The sequence below is a fragment of the Tachyglossus aculeatus genome, chromosome X1 (genome assembly GCF_015852505.1).
Source record: "Tachyglossus aculeatus isolate mTacAcu1 chromosome X1, mTacAcu1.pri, whole genome shotgun sequence".
NCBI classification, from domain to species: Eukaryota; Metazoa; Chordata; class Mammalia; order Monotremata; family Tachyglossidae; genus Tachyglossus; species Tachyglossus aculeatus.
The window spans coordinates 13,261,489-13,272,403 of NC_052101.1; the positions used below are offsets into that span (position 1 = coordinate 13,261,489).

Genomic DNA, 10,915 nt, shown 5'->3' on the forward strand with positions numbered 1-10,915 from the left:
TTACTGTGTGCAGAGCACTGTACTAAGCACTTAGGAAGTGCAAGTTGGCAACATATAGAGACAGTCCCTACCCAACAGTGGGCTCACAGTCTAAAAGGGGGAGACAGAGAACAAAACCAAACATACTAACAAAATAAAATAGAATAGATATGTGAAAGTAAAATAAATAAATAAATAGAGTAATAAATATGTACAAACATATATACATATATACAGGTGCTGTGGGGAAGGGAAGGAGGTAAGATGAGGGGGATGGAGAGGGCGACGAGGGGGAGAGGAAGGAAGGGGCTCAGTCTGGGAAGGCCTCCTGGTCTAGGGAAGGTGCCAGCTGGGAGAAAGAAAGACGGTCTGGTCTTTGTGAACACATGGCTGTGTGTTTGTGTGGACATTAATAATAATAACAATAATAATAATAATAATGGCATTTAAGCGCTTACTATGTGCAAAGCACTGTTCTAAGCGCTGGGGAGTTTACAAGGTGATCAGGTTGTCCCACGGGGGGCTCACAGTCTTAACCCTCATTTTACAGATGAGGGAACTGAGGCCCAGAGAAGTGAAGTGACTCGCCCAAAGTCACACAGCCGACAAGTGGCGGAGCTGGGATTTGAACCCATGACCTCTGACTCCAAAGCCCGGGCTCTTTCCACTGAGCCATGCTGCTTCCCTTGCTTGTATGATATGTTAAGGTAGAAACACGGTGTTTTTTCCTTACAATTTAGATGGCGTTCGAAATCTAGACCAAAAACCCAAGGGCTATCACACTCTGTTTTCAAAACAAACTGATAGAGGGGGAAAAAAATCCCCTTTTCATAGCCATTATTTGGCGGGGGGGGGGGAATCACCACTAGAACTTGGCATTATTTGAAAAGTAGAGAAATATAGTGGAGGTCACAGCTCTTCTAGTGAATTCTAAATCAGAGTTCCAATCAATCAATCAATCGCATTTATTGAGCGCTTACTGTGTGCCGAGCACTGTACTAAGCACTTGGGAAGTACAAGTTGGCAACATATAGAGACAGTCCCTACCCAACAGTGGGCTCACAGTCTAGAAGGGGGAGACAGGGAACAAAACAAAACATATTAACAAAATAAAATAAGTAGAATAGATATGTACAAGTAAAATAAATAAATTCATAGAGTAATAAATATGTACAAACATATATACATATATACAGGTGCTGTGGGGAAGGGAAGGAGGTAAGACGGGGGGGAATGGAGAGGGGGATGAGGGGGAGAGGAAGGAGGGGGCTCAGTCTGGGCCCACCCTCCTTAATTTGACTGGAAGTAGTAGTGTATTTTTGAAATAATAATTATGGCATTTATTAAGCGCTTACTATGTGCAGAGCACTGTTCTAAGCTCTGGAAGTATGGGAGGCTATGGGGATGGGGCAAGATTACTGTAAAGGGCTCTCTCCTTCAGGTCCTTCCCATACAACTTATATTTTACAGCGATGTAGCTTAGAATGGCTCTGGGCTGGACCAATTTCATCCCATCAATCTCAACCATCGGCACATTTTGGTACATTGTTTCCGCCTTGAAGAAGAGAAACAAAAGTCAAATGACAGTTTTTTATACAAGCAGAAGTAATGGATGCAGCTTGTTTGCTAAATGGAGTTGTGGTGTTCTGTGCTGTCAAATAATATTACAAGTCTTTGAAAGCTAGGCCAAAATGCCTCTCACAATACTGATTTTCTTCAGTGAATTACCTAAAAAGCATGAAAAGCAGTGTGGCCTAGTAGATAAAGCACAGGCTTGGGAGCCCACAGTTGGGTAGGGACCGTCTCTATATGTTGCCGACTTGTACTTCCCAAGCGCTTAGTACAGTGTTCTGCACACAGTAAGCGCTCAATAAATATGATTGAATGAATGAATTGGGAGTCAGAAGGACCTGGGTTCTAATTGCAGCTCTGCCACCTGTCTGCTGTGGGACCTTGGGCAAGTCACTTAATTTCTTTGTACCTCAGTTACCTCATCTGTAAAATGGGGAAGTTCCATGTGGGGCAGGGACTGTGTCCAACCTGATTAGCTTGTATCTACCTTAGCGCTTAGTACAGTGCCTGGCACATAATAAGAGCTTAACAAGTATAAAAAACAAAGCGGAACAACACAAAAAAGCCTCTGAAATTGATGCTGGGTGGCCTGGGAGAGAGGAGACTATTCATTCATTCATTCATTCATTCATTCAATCGTATTTATTGAGCGCTTACTGTAAGCACTTAGTACAGTGATCGACACACAGCAAGTGCTCAAAAAATACCACTGATTGATCGACCCAGGTTCTAGTTCCAACAGGTTCTAGTCTGCTGGGTGACTTTGGCAAGTCACTTAACATCTCTGGTCTTCCGTTTCCTCATCTTTAAAATGGGAATGACACCCATTCTTCCCACACTTTGGATTGTGAATTCTATGTGTGGAACGGAGACTGTAGCTGGCTTAATTAATCTGTTTTTATCCTGGCACTTAGTACAGTGCACGGCACAGAGAAAGTACTTCCCAAATACCATATTCAATGTAAGAGGGCCATGCTCATTAAGAAGCACTGTGGACTAGTGGATAGAGCACGGGCTGGGAGTCAGAAAGATCTGGGTTCTAATTCTGGCTTTGCCACTTGTCTGCTGTGTGACCTAGGGCAAGTCACTTAATTTCTCCATGCCTCACTTACCTCATCTGTAAAATGGGGATTGAGACTGTAAGTCCCACGTGGGACAGGGACTATGTCCAACCTGATTAACTTGTAGCTACCCCAGTGCTTAGTACAGTACCGGCACATAGTAAGTACTTAACAAATCCCATAAAAAAAGATTATAAATTCTGCCTTGAAAGGGTATGAGAGTCAATATGTGTGTGGTTGCACATGTCTTCAGGTTCGCTGAGAGGCTTTCCTTCAAATAGTCCAAGGCCTTGCACTCCTCAAATTTTTAAACTTTAAACAAGGAAAAGTAAGGGAGAGAAACTGAAAAGGAAAGTTGTATGAAGCAGCATGGCTCAGTGGAAATAGCACGGGCTTTAAAGTCAGAAGTCATGGGTTCAAATCCCAGCTCCACCGACAGTCAGCTGTGTGACTTTGGGCAAGTCACTTAACTTCTCTGGGCCTCAGTCACCTCATCTGTAAAGTGGGGATAAAAACTGTGAGCCCCCCCCATGAGACAACCTGGTCACCTTGTAACCCCCCCAGTGCTTAGAACAGTGCTTTGCACATAGTAAGCGCTTAACAAATACCATTATTATTATTATTATTATTATGAAGGAGGGGAAGGCAAGGAAGGAGAGAAACCAGGGTCTTTCGTGACAAATCCAAACCATAAGCAGCCCACGGCGAACCCAGCCCTTTTGTGAATCTTTCTGTTCTAGGGTATCTCCCTACAATTTAGCAGGACCAGATTTTCAGAAACTCAAAGTGGAATAGTGACAGAGTCTCCGGGAGCAGAGTGGAACGTGCAGGAAAGGAAGACAGACAGGCGGAGGTGGCTGGGACCAAGGTGGAATTGAGTTGAGGGACTGTGTGGGGGGTAACTGATACACACACACACACACCACACACCCCCGACAACAGACTTGGTCTCGGAGATTTCTACTGTGGCTAGAACTGCCCAAAGCAGAACTTCAGGCCATTCCCTGGAGACTTTCTTGCCTCTGGAAGCTTGAGAAGCGATGTGGCCTATTCATTCATTCAATCATATTTATTGAGCGCTTACTGTGTGCAGAGCACTGTACTAATCAATCAATCAATCGTATTTATTGAGTGCTTACTGTGTGCAGAGCACTGTACTAAGCGCTTGGGAAGTACAAGTTGGCAACATATGTACAAGTTGGCAACATATAGTGACGGTTCCTATCAATCAATCCATCAATCAATCATATTTATTGAGCGCTTACTATGTGCAGAGCACTGTACTAAGCGCTTGGGAAGCACAAATTGGCAACATATAGAGACAGTCCCTACCCAACAGTGGGCTCACAGTCTAAAAGGGGGAGACAGACAACGAAACAAAACATGTGGACAGGTGCCAAGTCATCAGAATAAATAGAAATAAAGCTGGATGCACATCATTAACAAAATAGATAGAATAGTAAATATGTACAAGTAAAATAGAGCGATAAATCTGTACAAACATATATACAGGTGCTGTAGGGAGGGGAAGGAGGTAAGGCGGAGGGGATGGGGAGGAGGAGAGGAAAAAGGGGGCTCAGTCTGGGAAGGCCTCCTGGAGGAGGTGAGTTCTCAGTAGGGCTTTGAAGGGAGGATCTGTTGGAGATCTCGAACCTGGAAGTCAAGGGACCTGGGTTCTAATCCTAGCCCTACCGCTTGCCTGCCCTGTGACTTTGAGCAAATCGCTTAACTTGTCTGTGACTCAGCTTTCACTTAACTTCTCTGCGCTTCAGTTTCTCATCTGTAAAATGGTGAGAAAGTAAATTCAACCCCTGTGCTCCTATCTACTTAAACTTTGAGCCCCATGTAGGACAGGGGCTATGTCTGATTATCTTGTATCTACCTCAACTCTCAGTAAGTGCTTGGTACATAGTAAATACTCAACAAATACCGAAGTAGTAGTGTTATTATTAGGTGGTGGGATGAAAGCACAAAATGTTTAATGCCCCACCTATCTCTGGAGCCTTGTGTTATTTTAACTCGTCTTTTACCGTTCCTACTGTGCACTGTAGCCTTTCACCACGTAAACCCTTCCTGGTGCCTTGGTATCACCATGAATACGATACCCTCTTACACAGTTGAGCCCACTGTTGGGTAGGGACCGTTTCTATATGTTGCCGACTTGTACTTCCCAAGCGCTTATTACTCTATTTATTTATTTATTTTACTTGTACATATCTATTCTGTTTATTTTGTTTTGTTAGTATGTTTGGTTTTGTTCTCTGTCTCCCCCTTTTAGACTGTGAGCCCACTGTTGGGTAGGGACTGTCTCTATATGTTGCCAAGTTGTACTTCCCAAGCGCTTAGTACAGTGCTCTGCACACAGTAAGCGCTCAATACATATGATTGAATGAATGAATTGATTATATGATGATGATGATGGTATTTGTTAAGTGCTTACTATGTGCCAAACACTTTTCTAAGCACTGGAGGAGATACAAGGTAATCAGATTGTCCCACGTGGGGCTCAGAGTCTTAATCCCCATTTTACAGATGAGGTAACTGAGGCACAGAGAAGTAGCTTGCCCAAAGTCACACAGCTGACAAGTGGCAGAGCTGGGATTAGAACCCACGACCTCTCACTCCCAAGCCCGTGCTCTTTTGACTGAGCCACGCTGATATCCCTGACCTCATGATCCCTTCACCTCTATTCACCTACTTTCTGGGTTCTAGCTGTAGGATTAGAAGAAATTCAGTAGCCCACAGGCCTATGCCCTATCCCCTAACTTCTGAGGACCATTTCTATCAGTCAGTGGTATTTATTGGACATTTAACTGTGTGCAGAGCACTATACTAAGCGCTTGGGAGAGTTCATTTGATTTAGTAAAACGTGTTCACTGTTTCTCAGCTTATTGGGTTTAGTCACTACTCTTCTCACATTTCCCCAGTGTCTTTTACCACCACCCTTGGGTGACCAATTCTATTTATTTTATTTTGTTAATATGTTTTGCTTTGTTCTCTGTCTTCCCCTTCTAGACTGTGAGCCCACTGTTGGGTAGGGACCATCTCTATATGTTGCCAACTTGTACCTCCCAAGCGCTTAGTACAGTGCTCTGCACACAGTAAGTGCTCAATAAATACGATTGATTGATTGACCATGAGAAGCTTAGCTTGCAGAGTACATCTCAGACATCCAAATCAGCATTCAGGACTAGCACGGAGAATCACTTATTTTTTCTTCTGAATGGGTTTAGGTCCTACAGCGCATTAAAACGTTCATGATATTCTGTGTGGTTTGGGGAACATTCGTTTCTTCCGAACACCCGAAACATTATTTCAGAGGAAATTGACCTTCTTTTATTTTTAATATCTGTGCCTTTCTCCTGCTTTAAGTCCCTCTCCATCATTGCCTCCTTGCCTCGTTGCCTTTTGCCTTTAGCTGTCATTTCCCAAAGACAGTTCCCCCCAAAAGTTGCTTATCCCATTCCGCTCCCTGCTGCTTTTCACTTGCTTGTGAAGTGGACACCTGATTCCGAATATGGTCATCATCATCATCGTCAATCGCATTTATTGAGCGCTTACTATGTGCAGAGCACTGGACTAAGCGCTTGGGAAGTACAAATTGGCAACATATGGAGACAGTCCCTACCCAACAGTGGGCTCACAGTCTAAAAGGGGGAGACAGAGAACAAAACCAAACATACTAACAAAATAAAATAAATAGAATAGATATGTTCAGGTAAAATAACTAAATAAATAGAGTAATAAATATGTACAAACATATACATATATATATATATATATACAGGTGCTGTGGGGAAGGGAAGGAGGTAAGATGGGGGGGATGGGAACCTCCCCTGGTTCAGTCCCCACGGCCCGGCAGAGGAGAAATCCTCCCTAAGCAAGATCTTGGGACACTTTTCCTTCAGGGGAAGAAATCGAGTTTCCCCCGATGTGTTGCTCACTACAGTGCCCCCTTAGAATGGACCCCACCCGGAGTGATCCTCTGACCAGTGCTATTATCACACTTCCAGTTGAGCTGTTTACACACTTCACACTGAGCCAGCTAATCTTTCTCTCCCCACCCAACCTTGACAAAGAAAACTAGTCTCACCTTTCACTGCATTTTCAAATTCCTCACGGGTTTCAAACAATTCTCCTTCAAACTAGAAAGGAAAGCCTGATGAGGGGTTAGTTGGGAACCACAATCAGAATCTACGGTCACAGGGTCAGAAGGACTTGGATTCTAATTCCGCTCTATCACATGTCTTCTGGGCAGCCGTGGCCAAGTCGCTTCACTTCTTTGAGCCTCAGTTACCTCTTCTGTAAAATGGGGATTAAGATTGTGAGCCCCATGGGATTAGCTGTCATCTACCCCAGTGCTCAGAACAGTGTTTGACACATAGTAAGCAAGCTGTTCTGGGACTGAACCAGGGGAGGGACCATATTCAGGTGTCCACTTCACAAGCAAGTGAAAAGCAGCAGGGAGCGGAATGGGATAAACAACTTTTTTCGGGAACTGTCTTTGGGAAGTGACAGCTAAAGGCAAAAGGCAACGAGGCAAGGAGGAGATGATGGAGAGGGACTTAAAGCAGGAGAAAGGCACAGATATTAAAAATAAAAGCAGGTCAATTTCCTCTGAAATAATATTTCAGGTGTTCGGAAGGAACGAATGTTCCCCAAACCACACAGAATATCATGAACGTTTTAATGCACTGTAGGACCTAAACCCTAAACCCTGTTCTGTACGCAGTTCAGTGCTCAATAAATAGGATTGAATGAATGCACAAATACCATTATTATTATGGTTTGGGGAGATCCCCACCTACCTCCACCCCAGCTGCTGCAAACAGCCACTGGATAGACTGTGAGCCCGTTGTTGAGTAGGGACCATCTCTGTATATTGCCAATTTATACTTCCCAAGCACTTAGTACAGTGTTCTTTATGCAGGAAGCACTCAATAAATATGATTGAATGAATAAATCCTGCCTCTTCCATTGAAGTAGTGAAGCTTGGGTTTCACGCCATGACCGTTACCCTGAAACAATGAGAAAATTCAGAACTGGCACCCAACTCTTTCCTTGCGTTAATCTTGGACCTCCCATTACTTTAAATGAAAATAGGCCAGAGTTAATATGATTATTCTTCTTAATAATAATAAGTATAACAACAATAATAATGGTATTAGTTAAGTGCATAGTATGTGTCAAGCACTGTTCTAAGCACTGGGGTAGATACAAGATAATCAGCTCGGACACAGTCCTGGTCCTATATGCGCTCATAATCTAAGAAGGAGGGAGAATAGGTGTTGAACCCCTGTTCTACAGATGAGGAAACTGAGGCACAGAGAAGCAAAGTGACTCGCCCAAGATCACACAGCAGGCAAGTGGCAGGCCCTGGATTAGAACCCAGGTCCTCTGACTCCCAAGCCCATTCTCTTTCCACTGGGCCCCATTGCCAATTAGAGCAACTCATATTTATTCAGATCAATCGAGTAATCGTATTTAGTGAACATCTACTGCGGAATGCTTCCTGGGTACAGAGCAACGTACTAAGCGCTTGGGAGAGTAGAGTACAGCAGAGTTGGTAGACATGTTCCCTGCACACAAGGAACTTTTAGTCTAGAGGGGATCACGGACAATGTAAGTGTATAAATTTTGAATACTCATTCATTCAATCGTATTTATTGAGCGCTTACTATGTGCAGAGCACCGTACTAAGCGCTTGGAAAGTGCAGTTCGGCAACAGAAAGAGACAATCCCTATCCAACAGTGGGCTTACAGTCTAGAAGTGGGGAGACAGACAACAAAACAATATGAAGGGTGGACACAAAACCTCCTTTGCCTTATAGTCTAGACTATAACTATGGTATAACTGCAGTAGCTTCTATGGGTCTAAAATGGAATGAATCGTGGGGCAAAGCTTGTACATAATCCAGCCTTGGTAAAATAATTAAAGCAGACATTTTGGGCAGTGGGAGAGTGAGTTCTGGAGTCTGTGCTCTTATCTCAGGCATCTTTTATAACCCCCAACTTCCAGCCCCGCAACTTTTAGTTTGGTTGAAAAAAATATTCAAGACTAACCTGAATCAAAATAGCTTAAAGTGTAAGTCAAACAAATATCTGTATAAGTGCTGTGGAGCTGAAGGTGGGGTAAATAAAGGGTGCATATTGAAAAGCAGTGCAGAAGAGAGGGAGAGAGCCCTTGAAAATCTTGAGGAATTCCTGATCTCCTGAAAGAGGGAGAGCAAATATTTCAGGAGACGGTCAGCAGTGGTCAGAAAAGTCAAAGCAGAGGTCAGCTAGTTGCCCCATGATGTGATTCTTAGCCAGGCTGTTCGTGTCTTAGAGAGGAATAGGAATATGGCAAGCCCCTGTTCGTAGCTCTAGTTAAAGAGGAGCGTCAAAACTTTAAAAAGATTCAAGCAAACCCTGAAGTTAAAACCAAGGAAATGAAATAAAATTAAATGTGTGATTTTTGTCTTTATGAATCAAGGGAAAGGAGAAGTACAGATAACAAGGATAGAAAGAGATTTGTCTAATCACTTCCCACCCATTTCCAGAAAACTAATATAGATTCAATTCATTGAGGGCAGGGAACATGTCGACTTTGTTATAGTGTATGGTCCTAAGTGCTTAGAACAGTGCTCTTCACACAGTAAGTGCTGAAATACAATTGATGGATTGATGTTGTATATTTAACAGTAAGTGCTCAAATACAATTGATGGATTGATGTTGTGTATTTAACAAATTACCTCTAGAAAACTGTAAAAGCTCTACCACTGGCAATCACTGCTTGATACAATGAGTAGCTATGGATTCAATCCCAATACGAATTAATGAATTCCTGGCAATCATCTTAAAATTGTCGATTCCATGATACAATTGGAAGGAAATGGAAGAATCAATAAAAAGGAATTTCTGGAGGAGCAGTGTGGCTCAGTGGATTGAGTTTGAGCCTGGGACTCAGAGGATCTGGATTCTAATCCTGATCTGTCACCTGCCTGCTGTCTGACCGTGGACAAGCCACTTCCCTGTGCCTCAGTTTTCTTGTCTGTAAAATGAATCCATAGCTACTCATTGCATCAAGCAGTGATTGCCAGTGGTAGAGCTTTTACAGTTTTCTAAAGGTAAGATTCCATGGCTGTTCTTTCCACCGAGACTACGAACCATGTGGGACAGGGACTGTGTCTGGTCTGACTGTCTCGTTTCTACCCCAGTGCTTACTACAGTGTTTGGCACATAGGAAGTACTTAACAAATACCACAGTTATTCCTGGTACCAGCACCTCTTTTTCCTTAAAATAGTCCTAGAAGAATATACTTTATTATTTTAATTATATTATATTATTATGACGTTTAATAGCAATAAATCATACGTTGGAGCTGAGGAAAATGACTCCTTCAATAGTTTGCCAGAGGAAACATTTTTGCCCTGTCACCCCATTGTCTGTTTTCAAGACATATTTTAGAAGATTACAACATTAACTCCGGGTGACTTGAATGACCTTACAAAGTCTGACGGAGTTTTCTATCCCAAGACACAGATTTGTCTTCTTCATACCGAGTCTCTCATGGTTGAAGACCTAGAATGTGGAGTTTTGCAAGGCAAAGATATTGTAAATTTAATGACGATTTTGTGTGTATTTGCCGACTTTTGCAATCCCGCAGAGCAAATTTGCACGTCTTTTGAAATGTGGATCTGTCAACCTATCATTCTAACAGACTCATTAGTAGAAAGTAAAATATTGCAAGGTGCAGTGTGAAATGCATTTTTAAAAAATAAACACTAATCACTGGCCAGGCAGGATCCTTTCTTAAACACAAAAGGAGTAGGCTAAAGTACATTCTTCCTTGAAGAACTAAGTTTTGCTTTAATCTAATAGTATCTCAAAGGTTTTGAAGTAGTGATCTAGACATATATCAAGGCAGTTTAGTTAAGCATTTAGAGGTTACTCTCTTCAGGAAAGAGAAGCAACATGGTTTTGTGGAAAGAGCACAGTCATATTAACTCTGGCCTATTTTCATTTAAAGCAATGGGAGGTTCAGGATTAATGCAAGGAAAGACTTGGGTGCCGGTTCTGAATTTTCTCATTGTTTCAGGGTAACGGTCATGGCTGCGAAACCCAAGCTTCACTACTTGAACGGAAGAGGCAGGATGGAATCCAACTTGTACTTCCCAAGCGCTTAGTACAGTGCTCTGCACACAGTAAGCGCTCAATAAATACGATTGATTGATTGATGGAAACCATCCGGTGGCTATTTGCGGCAGCTGGGGTGAAGTAAGTGGGGATCTCCCCACACCATAATTATCAAGTGCTTAA

At 42.8% G+C, this 10,915-nt stretch overlaps 1 pseudogene; it reads right to left on the reverse strand.

The window, feature by feature from the left end:
* LOC119949820 overlaps positions 1-10,167 on the reverse strand; it is a 29,249-nt pseudogene extending 19,082 nt beyond the window's left edge.
* Between the last annotated feature and the right edge of the window lie 748 nt (positions 10,168-10,915).